The sequence below is a fragment of the Anarrhichthys ocellatus genome, unplaced genomic scaffold (genome assembly GCF_004355925.1).
Source record: "Anarrhichthys ocellatus isolate YVR2014 unplaced genomic scaffold, GSC_Weel_1.0 scaffold2, whole genome shotgun sequence".
Taxonomy (NCBI): domain Eukaryota; kingdom Metazoa; phylum Chordata; class Actinopteri; order Perciformes; family Anarhichadidae; genus Anarrhichthys; species Anarrhichthys ocellatus.
The window spans coordinates 5,959,132-5,971,411 of NW_022280032.1; positions in this window are offsets into that span (position 1 = coordinate 5,959,132).

The window sequence follows — 12,280 nt, forward strand, 5'->3', positions numbered from 1 at the left end:
AAGAGCTGGTACCATGATGTGTGCAGGTGTGCAGGTAACCTTTTATGGCTCTCTTAAGCGCTGACCCTGCAACCAGAATATGTGTCAACACGTGAGCTGTGTGAGTGAGTCACCTAATTGCCGACACAACTATAGAAGTCCGTCACTTGTTTCTTGTGCCGACATGTGGTTCGTGTGTCTCTGTGCAGCATGTGTGTGGATTAATGTTTAAATTCACAGCTGCTGAAGGTGCGTCACTTAGTGACATGCAGCTTTTTCATACACGGAGCCGCTTGTTTTTTCTCATTAACACAACATTACAGCACATGAAAGTCCCACTTGTCAATGCATATGTATGTTTTTTCAGTTCCCCCTATGTAAACATAGCATTTCTAGCTCCTTGTAAAGACGAAAGTCATGCAAGCCCACGCCTAACCTCCCCCCTTCTTGCACCCCCCATCTTCCCAGGCTTAATTAATCCTACCAGTCAGGCTGCTTGTATGCGGGGACAGACCATTTCATCACTGGTATGATCGCTGGGTCTGGCCATCATAGGCTGGTGGCGAAAGACATATATCCAGGGTATGTGGGATAGGCGGCGTAAAGTAGATCGAGAAGTTCAGTGAAAGCTATGCAAGGTCGTTGTCGTGAGTTACCTGTCAGAGGCGCCTAACACAGGTGTCAGAGTTAAGGAGGAAGCTGCAGGGGAAGCGGAGGGAGTTAGAAAAGGTTGGTGGCAGACAGCTCCCACAGAAACCCTGCTCCATCAGTTTCATCAAAACTGTAATCAAAGGCAGTATAGATGGCTCCTACTCGCGTGAGGCAATGCCAAACAGACTCACATCAAAGATCGAATGACCTCATGTGGGGTGGTAGCCGAATCAAGGAGGAGAGGATAAGCCAAGGCGTCAAGGACACAGAGGGATGGGGGTGGAGGAGTTGAAATTGGAAAATGAAAGAGTGACCATATGCTGACGGAGCCGACATAGATGTGTTAGCTATCTATGACCTTTATTTGGAATTGATCAATTCCTTAAAGGTGCTAAATTCTAAATTTAGAGCATATCTGTTGCCTCCACATGGCTCAGAACACGGCAATATGGTGTTTACTTGGGGGGGAACCCGAGGGTGGGCGCTAGCTTCCATGACAGCGCAGTCTCACAGAGGAAGAGCAACTTCAACATCTGCTCAGGGAAGACATTACACCACTGTATGTAGTTGTTTGGCGCTATATTAAGAGAGCGAGAGAGAGAGAGAGAGAGAGAGAGAGAGAGAGGGAGGGCATTGTACAATTGTGTTCAACAGTGTTTCCCAAACTATTTTTCTATGGACCATCTTTTCAAAAATGACAAACCGCAACCCATTTCAGAGTTAACGGTCTCTTGTTTTTTCCTCTAAACAGTTAAACAAACAGAATGTGCACCAACCTTTTCCATTAGATTCAATGTTATAAGTAGGCTACAATTATCAGAACAACATGGACATTCATGCACCCTCATGTGGCTCAAAGGTCTACTGCAGATATAAATGTTAAATAAAAGACTGCAAACTCTGTAAATCTATTTGCCAAACCCAAATAAAATCTCCCGTGACCCACCTGTGGGTAGCTGCTAGCCTGTGTTTTATGGAAACCTAGTTGGTGTGGCCAGTGAAGACAACATAAATATACCATTACCTAAAGAATTGGTATCAAATAAAATTGTAGGGTTGTAGTTGATGATGTGACTTGACATCTGGCAGTGCGTTAAACTACGTATGTAGTAGCACTGGTCTGTTTTGACTCTGGTAAATGGTGAGAAATACATAAAATGTTTATAATTTTAGTCTTAAAGTTACAGAATGGTTATGCAAATGAGCTGTAAGAAACCACATTTTGAACACACTTATAATATCACTGATAGTGGGTTCTGCCAACCCTTTCTCCTGGCACAGTGCCACTGCAGTGTGGAGACAGGTCTGGCAACGTGGGATTGTGTGGGTCTGGCTCAAGGGTGCAGCCACCACAGAAAATTCCCATCCCTAATTCTTCTCAAACTCCACAATAAATTGCTTCAGCATCTGTTTTTTTTCTCCAGACTTACACAGCCTAAACAAGGGAGGTGACTTATATGGAAAAGGGATGAGATCAGTCTCTCCCTTTGTCGTCCCTTGGGTGTCACATAATCACATGATCTTATGGAGCTCACAGACCCCGTTATACCCATCTGTTGCTCATGGAGGCCTTGGGGAGACATCTGAAAGACAGCCACACGACACAACACACACAGACCCAACCACAGGAGAGAACGAGTGAGGAGCTGGTACATTTGGAAGAAGATAAAACGTACATCCAGAGGAAGGCAGTATATTAAAAAAAAGGAAGACAGGGGTCACACATGCTTATGGAAAGGGAAGAATGCTGCCCTGAAGATCACAAGCAGAGAAATAATTTATCACTGCTCCCTCTATCATTTCTTCTGGCAGAGACAGATGGCCTGGAGTCAGATTGGATCACTTCTGGCTTTCGTTGGGATTCTTGCCTGCTGTGTATTTTGAGTATGCACATACAAGCATCCCCCCCCCCCCACCCCCACACACACACACACACACACACACACACACACACACACACACACAGGAGGAGATTGACAATTACCTAAGTGAACATCTGCCTCCAATAATGAACTGACTTCATTTGAACACATGATAATTATAGTGACAAAGTTTAACAGCATGAAGTCATGCAAGGTAGTTAATCTTTCAACAAATTGATTAAAGGGTATATCTAAACAAGTTTTCAAAGGATAAAGGATTAAGAGACCCTTTGAGATGAATTGTAATCCATCATCTTTAACACTCATCTTTAACACTAGAAAACAAATATTTTAGCTGGGAAGACAACATTTAAAACTAGCTTGCAGCACTGTTTGAAAGGCTGTGGTTTAGTAACAGTGAGACGTATTTTTGGCACATATCCGGCTTCATGTAGGTTTCAACTTTTCCATTTCTTTTCAATCATTGGCATTTTGTCGTTTCTGTCAGTTGAGGTAAGTTATTTGTTCATATTGAAAGGGGTCAGATTGCTATACCAATCCCAGCAGCCACAAAACAGGATTACAATCTTGCTCAAGAGTACGTTAACAAGGTGGATGCCTATACCAGCTTGAATCTAGTTGATGAGGTTGATGAATTTGTTCCTTAAAAACAAGGCCAGAATGGTCTCCTTTCATCGCCCACTCTGGTAACGTAGTAAAACTAAAAATGCATTTGCTTTTACAACTCTAAAACACAGTATTCTCACCAATATTGTAACAATCCTGTCGGTTTTCATATTATGGCCACTAGTTGAAATTCTTTCTTTGTTTCTCAGTAATCATGTTTTGTTCTTCATTTTTGCGTGGCGGATGGATCTAGTTACTATAATACCCATGAGCCTTGGGTGACGCTTTTTATGGAGATAAAGCTCAGAGACGTGGATCGTAACGGTAGGGGATAAAAAAAGCTTGTTGTTACAGGTGTGAAGACAACATGCCGCCATATAGCAACTGAATTCTACAAAAACTGACCCAGAAAGTGAACAAATTTAAGATGCAGGTTGTAATCAGTTTTCTCAACATTTCTTTAGCTCCCACCCATCGTTAGCAACTCACGCTCCTCCCACTTTGCAACTCTAATGATGACATCGCTGACCACAACATTTCATTTATTACTCAACTTTACTCATTTTTAAACTTGCACGCGTTCACATATCTTCCAAAAACAAAGTGACTTGTGATGTTTTACCACATAAATATTGCTAGCTTAAAATTAGCAAGACAAGCTACAGTGAATGTACTGCTGGACGCTTGTAAGATGTGACTGTGCTGTGATGCTCTGAGACATTAGCTAGCATTAGCTTTCCAACAAGTATAATGCTGACAAATGTTTCTCACAGTGTACAATTATGGGTGCATTCCATTCAGATATTCCAGTGCCAGGGCCCTCATACTGTGCATGCTATCGCTTGCTGGCATGCCTTACTGGCACAGCTAAATGGAATGCAGCCAGTGGTGGGCCGTCAGGGCCAGCTAAGCCTTCTCTGATGGCCTAAACAGAATCACAAAATTATAGCTATTTTATAATTTAATAATTTAATATTAAAGATTCAGCCCCTATTTCTCTATGCTATGCTATGCTAACCTGAGAACGCCGAACGTTTTGAACCCGGAACAATAACAAAAAAACAGCTGGGGCCGGCGTTCCGAACATTGGGAACGCCGAACGTTGGGAACGCCGAACGTTCCGAACGCCGAACGTTCCGAACACGGCCCCAGCTGTTTCATCAGAATCAGAATCAGAATCAGCTTTATTGGCCATGTATGCGTACGCATACATGGAATATGTCTCCGGTTTCCATTCCGCTCTCAATGTACATACAATACACTATTTTACAATAAACAAGGAAAAATATATAAGAATAAAAAAGGGCAGCAAAAAAGTAGAACAGATGTAGTATAAATAAGTATAAATATATCCCAAAAAAAGTGTATATATATATATAATACAGTAGTGCAAACAGAGGTAGTAGTGCAATATTATTTATTGTTCATGAGAGTGACGGACAGTGGAAAGAAGCTGTTCCTGTGTCTGGTGGTTTTGGCGTACAGAGCTCTGTAGCGCCTACCAGAGGGGAGGAGTTGTGTGTCCAGGGTGTGAGGGGTCTGCAGTGATCTTTCACTGAACCCAGTCCACCGAAAACATTATATTTCCCACAATTTAAGCTTCTGCATTTTCCAAATGCACTAGTATTATTCAAACGTATTGTTCGGTTCGTAAGACTCGTACCAAACGGTTTAATACGAATACGTGTATTATTACACCAATAGAAACAAATAACCATAGCTCACAGCACAGAAGGCCCAGGTATAAAATGCACGGCCCACCACTGAATGCAGCCATCATTAATGTTATTAGTTACACCTGTGCTTTTTCTGCAATGACAGGTCAAAACGTTCTCCATTTAATCCGATTTTGGATGGAACTAAAAAAAGCTTTGTCCAAGAAGCCGGGAGGGTTGAAATTCTGAAGCAGATACTCAGTTTCAAAAGCTTGAAATCTGTGCAGCCATTGAGGTAACAAAGAAGCAACTGGTAATGATCAGCAGAACCCCTGCTGGTATATTGGTAGTATTACTGAGCCAGAAGGATATTAGATATTACCTTTAAATGCTATTGCTCCATTATTAAGATAGTTGCCAATTAAAAGTTGCCCTAAATGTCACCCTGTGTATCACTGCCTTTAGGAAAGGCTCATGATAGAAAAACTATCGCCTTCACCTATCTTTAATCCAGTGAGTGATCACAGCCGGCATCTCGTAAACACACGCTCGTAAACATGTAAACACTGCAGGGGATAAACATTCGCATGGTCAGTTTCACCCACATAATCATTGCTAAAGCATCCAAACAAAGCAGGCATGCTGCAGTGAGGGGACACTCTTACGTAGGTTAAATTAAACCAGAGTGGATGATGATGATGATGCCAAAGCACAAGAATGAGCTAATTGCCGATTTGTTGTGCGACACAAGTTGAAACTGCAGTGCACCTGATGTACTTCTTTGATGTTAATGAAATACTACTGGCCAACTGGGTTCTTTACCCTGTACAAGGGCACAGCGGCCCCTATTATAAAATGGAAACAGTAATTTTTTTCTGGATGAAAGTGAACCACAAGGATAGACCAACGTCTCACTCTCTCTCTCCATTTATCTAATCTATCCACACACACACACACACACACACACACACACACTCACGCACAAATACTTTTTGTCTTTTGGAAATGAACCAGATTTTCAGCTGTGATAACCAACTTGCTGTAAAGATAGTCATGCCTTGAATTTCTACAGCTCCTCCCTTCACAGGTGTCTTCGTCTCTCTTGCACATCTTGTCTGTCAACACGCAGATGAATCACAGATTGGAGGAACTCACTGGACTTGAGCGGGATGTTTGGGAACGCTGGAAGGCCTTGTTTTCACCCTAGTTCCATTGAGGTATTTAGGCTTCTCGTGCATTTTAGTGATAGATATGCCTGCAAAGGATGCCAACACCAGTTGAAGCAGTAAAAGTGATGATGAGTGGAAATGATGGGAAGAGGCGAAGTCAGCGGCTGGAAAAACACCATGGAAGTCAGTGGTGTTATGGATCTGTGAGGAGCAGATATTGGATATTTGGAGATATGATTGGGAGATGGCTCATTTGAGAACCTCAAACACCAGCGTGTCCGAGCTCTCACATGTGAGCGGGAGTTGTTTTTTTCTTTTTTTTTAGCTCACACTCGTGATTCACAGCTCGGTTACTTTGACATGGTTCAAGGGCTGTGATTGATCAACTCAAGGGAGTTGATTGTTCACTCACACCCCATCTCATCACACACACACTCTTTGGTAAACTCACATGTTCACAGGCTCACAAAAAAAAAATCGAAACAGTGAGATTGAATATTCATGTCTGAAAATGACTTAAAAAAAAATTTAACTAACTTCGGCTGGAGTCTTGCAGTATCCACACCCACCCCCATGACACACACATTCATCTTCCAAATCAGTCAGTCTGTGAAAGATATGAGCTACCTCCAAGTGATAATGAATAGAGCGCAATACCCTGAACTTTATAATTATAATGATCACACACGACTGTAATTCTCACCCGACACACTTAACACTTCAGCTCGGTCTTGCTCGGCTGGCATAGACACGCCACACCAATAAATATGCATTCCTGCTCTCCTCTCTACAAAGATTAAAGAGCTGTTTCATGTGTGCACTACTCTGAAGCTGACGTGTCTGTGTCTGGTTTTATCAGCATACAGTATGCTTGCGCTGTGAGATCTACAGTATAAAGTCATACTGAAGAGTTGGCTTACAAAATACAAAGTTTTGAAAGTATAAAACAGTGATTCCCAACAAGGGTATACTTGCACCTCAGGAGGTACATCTGAGGGGGAGGAATGGAAAGATTGTATTATTGTATTATTGTATGTATAAATTATCTTGAAATTAGAACAAAAAGGAATCCACAATGTTTTCGAGCAGATACATCTCAACAGTTTGTTAAAAATAATATGTAATAGTTAGTTAAAAGTAAAGAATAAATAGTTCAAATCAGTCAGCACACACGCATGCACACACACACACACACACACACACACACACACACTCATGCACACACGCACACTGTGTTGTTATCATAGATATCCCAGAAGCTTCCCGAAAACAAGCCAACATGCCAACACGCCTCGCTCCCTCCACTACCCACAATCCTTATCTGTAAAGTAAATAAGGGCTCCCATCCTGTCTGGATGGGTTTTGTCTCTTACTACACTGAGCTCTGTCTGCCAACCATCCTTAAAACATGGTCAGAGGGAAGGACAGGGAGGTAGAGAAAGGGAAGGAGGCAAAAAAGGCAGTGCATCTTCCACAAGCCAAAGTAATTATCAGTGTTTGGGCATTTATGAAAATGTTGCATGAGATTATTTTTTTGTAAATGTCTTGAAGGGATGAAGTCTTGGATATACAGTGTGTCTCTATTCCACGATTTTTGGAACATTTAAAGAAAAGGTTTGTGTCAGGTTGTTGTCTTTAAAAGGTAAAACAGTTCACTATCTGGCTTGTGTTTGATAGAATTTTTAAATTCATTATCTCGAAAGATTTTATCTTAATCTTTATTGGATAGTTGAGACATAAGAGGCAGACTAGAAAGGGGAGAGAGAGGGGGCTACGACATGCAACACATGTGACGCAACCATTCAGCCAAGGTGCTCCAGAAAACAACATTTTGATGGCAACAGAAACCTGTATCTCATAGAAAGCTGTTGACTAAATAAACATAATAACTATCATTCTCTGTATATTAATCTTCATGTTCGCCTCTACTCTTGAGGGACACATTTCCTGCGTACACATTCATAAACAACTCACACAACAACAATCAATGCAAGCGCCTGACAAAACCCGCTCCGAAGTGTACGTGTGCTCAACCCTCGTGAAGAAATCGTAGCTTCTAGACTTCCTGCTATTTTCTGTCTAGGGATTGCAGGGGTGAAGCAAAACACAAAGTTTCAGTTTGAGTTGCCAACTGGAGAAATTAACTGTAAACACTAGCATGCCTCTCATTTATTCACATTGTGAGCGGAGATGCCAGAAAACAATTCAATTAATCTTTGGCAGAGGGCAGGAAGACTCTGTAGAGGACAGGATAAACACACACACAGGGAGAAAGAGATTAACAGATGTAAACATGTCATTGTGAGGAGAAAACGTGCCATGGAAGCCACCCTGCCATGGACGAGGACGGCTGCTAAAATGTTGGCGGGGACGGCATCGCTGATCAACTGTGGGAATCTAGTTGAAAACACCAGCGGAAGGAGAGGAAGGACCGCTTGGTGGTGCCAAACAGTGTGTGTGCGCGCGTGCACGTGCGTGTGATTACAAACTTGTGTGTGTTGCATTCGTGGACATCCATGCACATATGGCTGTATATAAATGGGTGTGGACTTATTTAAGATTAGAGTCCTGATTGTTTCTTTCTACTCATCATAAAAGCTGATATGAGAGTAATTGGTTACAGTGCAGACGTTGCGTTACACAACCCAAAACCCACAGCCATAAAGTTGTGTGAACTTCTTCAAACAGAGATAGGTTACTCTCATCACTCAACACAGACAGATGCCTGTATAAGTTGAGTTTTTCCTATCTGGATGGCCTATAACATCTAATTTACAATATGTTTATAATGCCATGACTTTATCTTATATCACCACATCTTAGTAAGCTGGGACCATAAACAAAATGAGCCCCAATGCTCATAATTCAAAATGCAATATCCACCATCTATATAGGCCAATGTAACTGAGCATGCAGAGCGCAATACCATCCGAAAACCAATACCTCAAGAACCATTTCTGGTTACACTTTTATGTGTCCAAACAAAAAGTTATTACTTGGCGCCATAGAAAATAAGTGGAGGTAAAAATAGTCATGGTAAAAATAACACATTCCTACCCAGTGACAGATTGATGTTTGCCCGTTTAGTGCAAACGTTGTCGTACTCCTGCGGCTGCTTGGAGAAATACTGGTGGGAGGCACGTTCCCAGAAAAAGGGCCCTTTTTTTTTTGTCTGTGTGCTGAAAAGGATAATTGCTCATCTGAGCTCACACAAGATGCCTCTCCCCCTTTCCAATGGCAACATAAACTTCTGCTGCATTCTTGAGAGAAGAGTTATGTTGACCTCCTCTCCGTCTCCCGGAGTGTTTGTGTGTGTGAAGGAAAGACTGAGTGAGTGGGTGCATGCATGGTGTGTATATATACAGTATGTGTCTATGATCACATACGCTGTATGTACAGTACAGTAGGGTATGGATGCTGACTTTTAAACTGAGGGGAGGATACAAGAGAGAGCTTTACTGGAGTGGATGAATTGTGTGGGAGAAGGAGAAGAGTTTGGTGGTGGTGATGAGGAAGGAGGGAGGGGGTAGCACTCCAGTGGTGTTTGAACATTTGTGAGTCAGTCTTTAGCAATGAGGGAGTAACAGAGGCCATGAATGAGATTACTTGTTTATGTGGGTCAGTGGGCTCCCTTTTAACCCCTTCAGCCTTTTCTAACTTTTCACAGGAAGTAGCTGCTCCACCCTTGGCCGTGCCTGACTGAGAGACAAGTCATGTGTGCGGGAAAGGAAGTCAAACACACCACTAGTGAGACAAAACCCTTTGTAGTCTCTGTGGCTCTGAGCAAAAAGCTCTTCAATAATTGCTGTGTTTACACTGGAGATATGAGGCTTGCCTTTCGTCACACGCGCTGCACAAAGCTTCTATCTCGATCCACAGAAGGCAGAGGTTAATTGGAGTGCGATCGACTTTCTATAGCAAGCCCCATAATGAAACTCTTCTCTCTGCGGGAGGGAAACTGGATCAGGACTGGAACTCTAAACTGTCGCTGACATTTCGCTGAGAGCCAAATGTGGCAGAGGAAGCCTCGGCGCTTAGCATCGCATGCACACAAATTGCTTGTCCTGTTTATGCAGCTGCTTTATTCGGAGGAAATTCCAGATAAAACAGCCATTTCAGGATGTGAATTAGATGAAGGAAAATACCACGTTTAAATACTGTATGTGCACCTGGTGGAACTCAATCAAAGGTCAGCGAGTGCTGACCCTTTGGGACAAATTTAACATTGAAGAGAAGGGCAGGTACTTGACTTAGCAGATTTGCAGTGATGCACACTGATTGCTTTATAATGAGAAGATAAAAGCAGAGATTTTACTCGCAACCTACTGATAGTATATTTTTTTGCATCACTTATAATGCTTTTTAAAAATCCCCATTAAAGGTTTGCATTGCCAATGAACACATTGTCTCTCTTTCTTTCACGGTATTTGTGGTATTTAACCATGGTTGTCAATTTGGTTTATTCTATATAGGATTTTAATCAGTCTTCAAGATGTCTGCCTCCATCCTAATACAATGACGGTTAATTGAGTTTAATCTCTGTAGCTAACATAGGAGATTCTCGAGGGACCTCTGTGACAAGGCAAGAGTCACTTGACCAACGAAAGGTAGTTATGGGTTTTAGTTTAAGAAATGTTGGGCAACATTTGGCATGTTATAGGAGGAATATTATATTGATAAAGCATTGCAAAGCAAGTGCTTTTATAGCCGCTTTTGCATTCTGTGTAATGTTTTTCTACCTGATATATGTACGTAAGTCCAATGTTCATTCAGCTCCATTTTTGTCTCAACCAACTCCTGAAACTCCAGGAAATACATAGTATAAAAATTTACAGTTTTCTTCAATTTCTTCAAAACAATGCAGGTCCAATGATGTTAACTGTGAGGTTTGTCAATTATCTAGAATAACCTGGATACTTTTAAGATTATACCTCAAATATGTAATTTGGTTAGAAGAGGTCTTGGTCTGATTTGTGTTGCTCAAGGACACAACAACAGGATGATTGTTTTTCCGACATGTGGGCTTGAGCTCTGTTCCATAGTTCAGATGACCTGACCTTGAAACTACAAGCTGCAATGCCTGTGGGGTCAAAAGTTATTTTTCCTGGTCCAACATCAGTCTAAATAAACTTCTGGCGGCCTTCAGATGGATGAGTTTCAGAGGGACTCATACAGAGTGATTCACCAGAGTTCAAACCCCAGCAACTCTGAAAGTGGGAAAAAACAATGCTATCAAAAGCCCCCCCCCCACACACACACACACACACACACTCTGCCACACAGGCTGTGAAGCGGACATCTGTCCTCCGTAAACTCACTAGGACGTCACTGTCGGAGTGCAGAATGTCTGGAATGTTCCCTTGTGGTCAGTGGGCCCGTGAACCAGTCATTTTGGGTAGTATTGCTTCCAGTGTCTGGCAACAAAGGCATCCTGGTCCACCTCTCACCTTTGTGAGGTTCTCTTTGGACCAGGCCTGAGGAATTTATACATCAGGAGTTATGATTTCGACCTCCAGGTCAGCCAGTTGGGGACCACCCTCATCCAAGCATATCAGCTATCACATTGTCCAAGGGGCTCATATTTTGGTTTCTAATATCATATTGAGCATATTTTGCGATAATACGTTGACATCAGCTACTCGGAATGTCTGTCAGTTCACTAATCTTTTCCATAGCTCACCACTATAGCGTGTCATTAGCGTAAGAAAGGTTTGTGTTTTGAGAAGGAGACGTGTGGGAGGCGTGTGTGTGTGTGTGTCAGTTACTGTCTTTGATGTTGTCAGGAACTGAATGTCTTGGTGTACAGTGTTTCAGTGATCAGACGGACAAGTTATGGCAGCTCCCTGCTCATCGCACAATAATTGTTTTGTTAGTTGGTAAGAGTTCTGAATAAAGTGTCAGGTAAAAATGTGACACTTTGCATGCAAGTGATAGCATTGTTTTCTTTTTTTTTCTAAGACAGTTCATTGTCTCAGCCTTCTTCTCTATTTATGTAACCTGCACTTTTTATATTATAGGATCAAATGAATCTTTGTCACTTACTGCTTGTAGTGAGAATCACCTGACTCTGCAGGTCCCCTCAGCTCTACACAACGTTTAGCCTCATTCGTCCCAACTCCCAACTCGTCAAATACCGATGCTAGGTCAGTGCCCCTCGGCGTCTGATACCGACGCATGGATGCACCCTTTAGCGTCTGAATGTGACGCACCGCACTGTCAACTAACTCCAATGTAAACCCCAGCGTCTTTATTAGACGCTCAAAGCAACTGATGTAAATTAGAGAGTGAGCTAGTCCACACGGGGGGGGGGGGGGGGGGGGGGGGGGGGGGGGGGGGG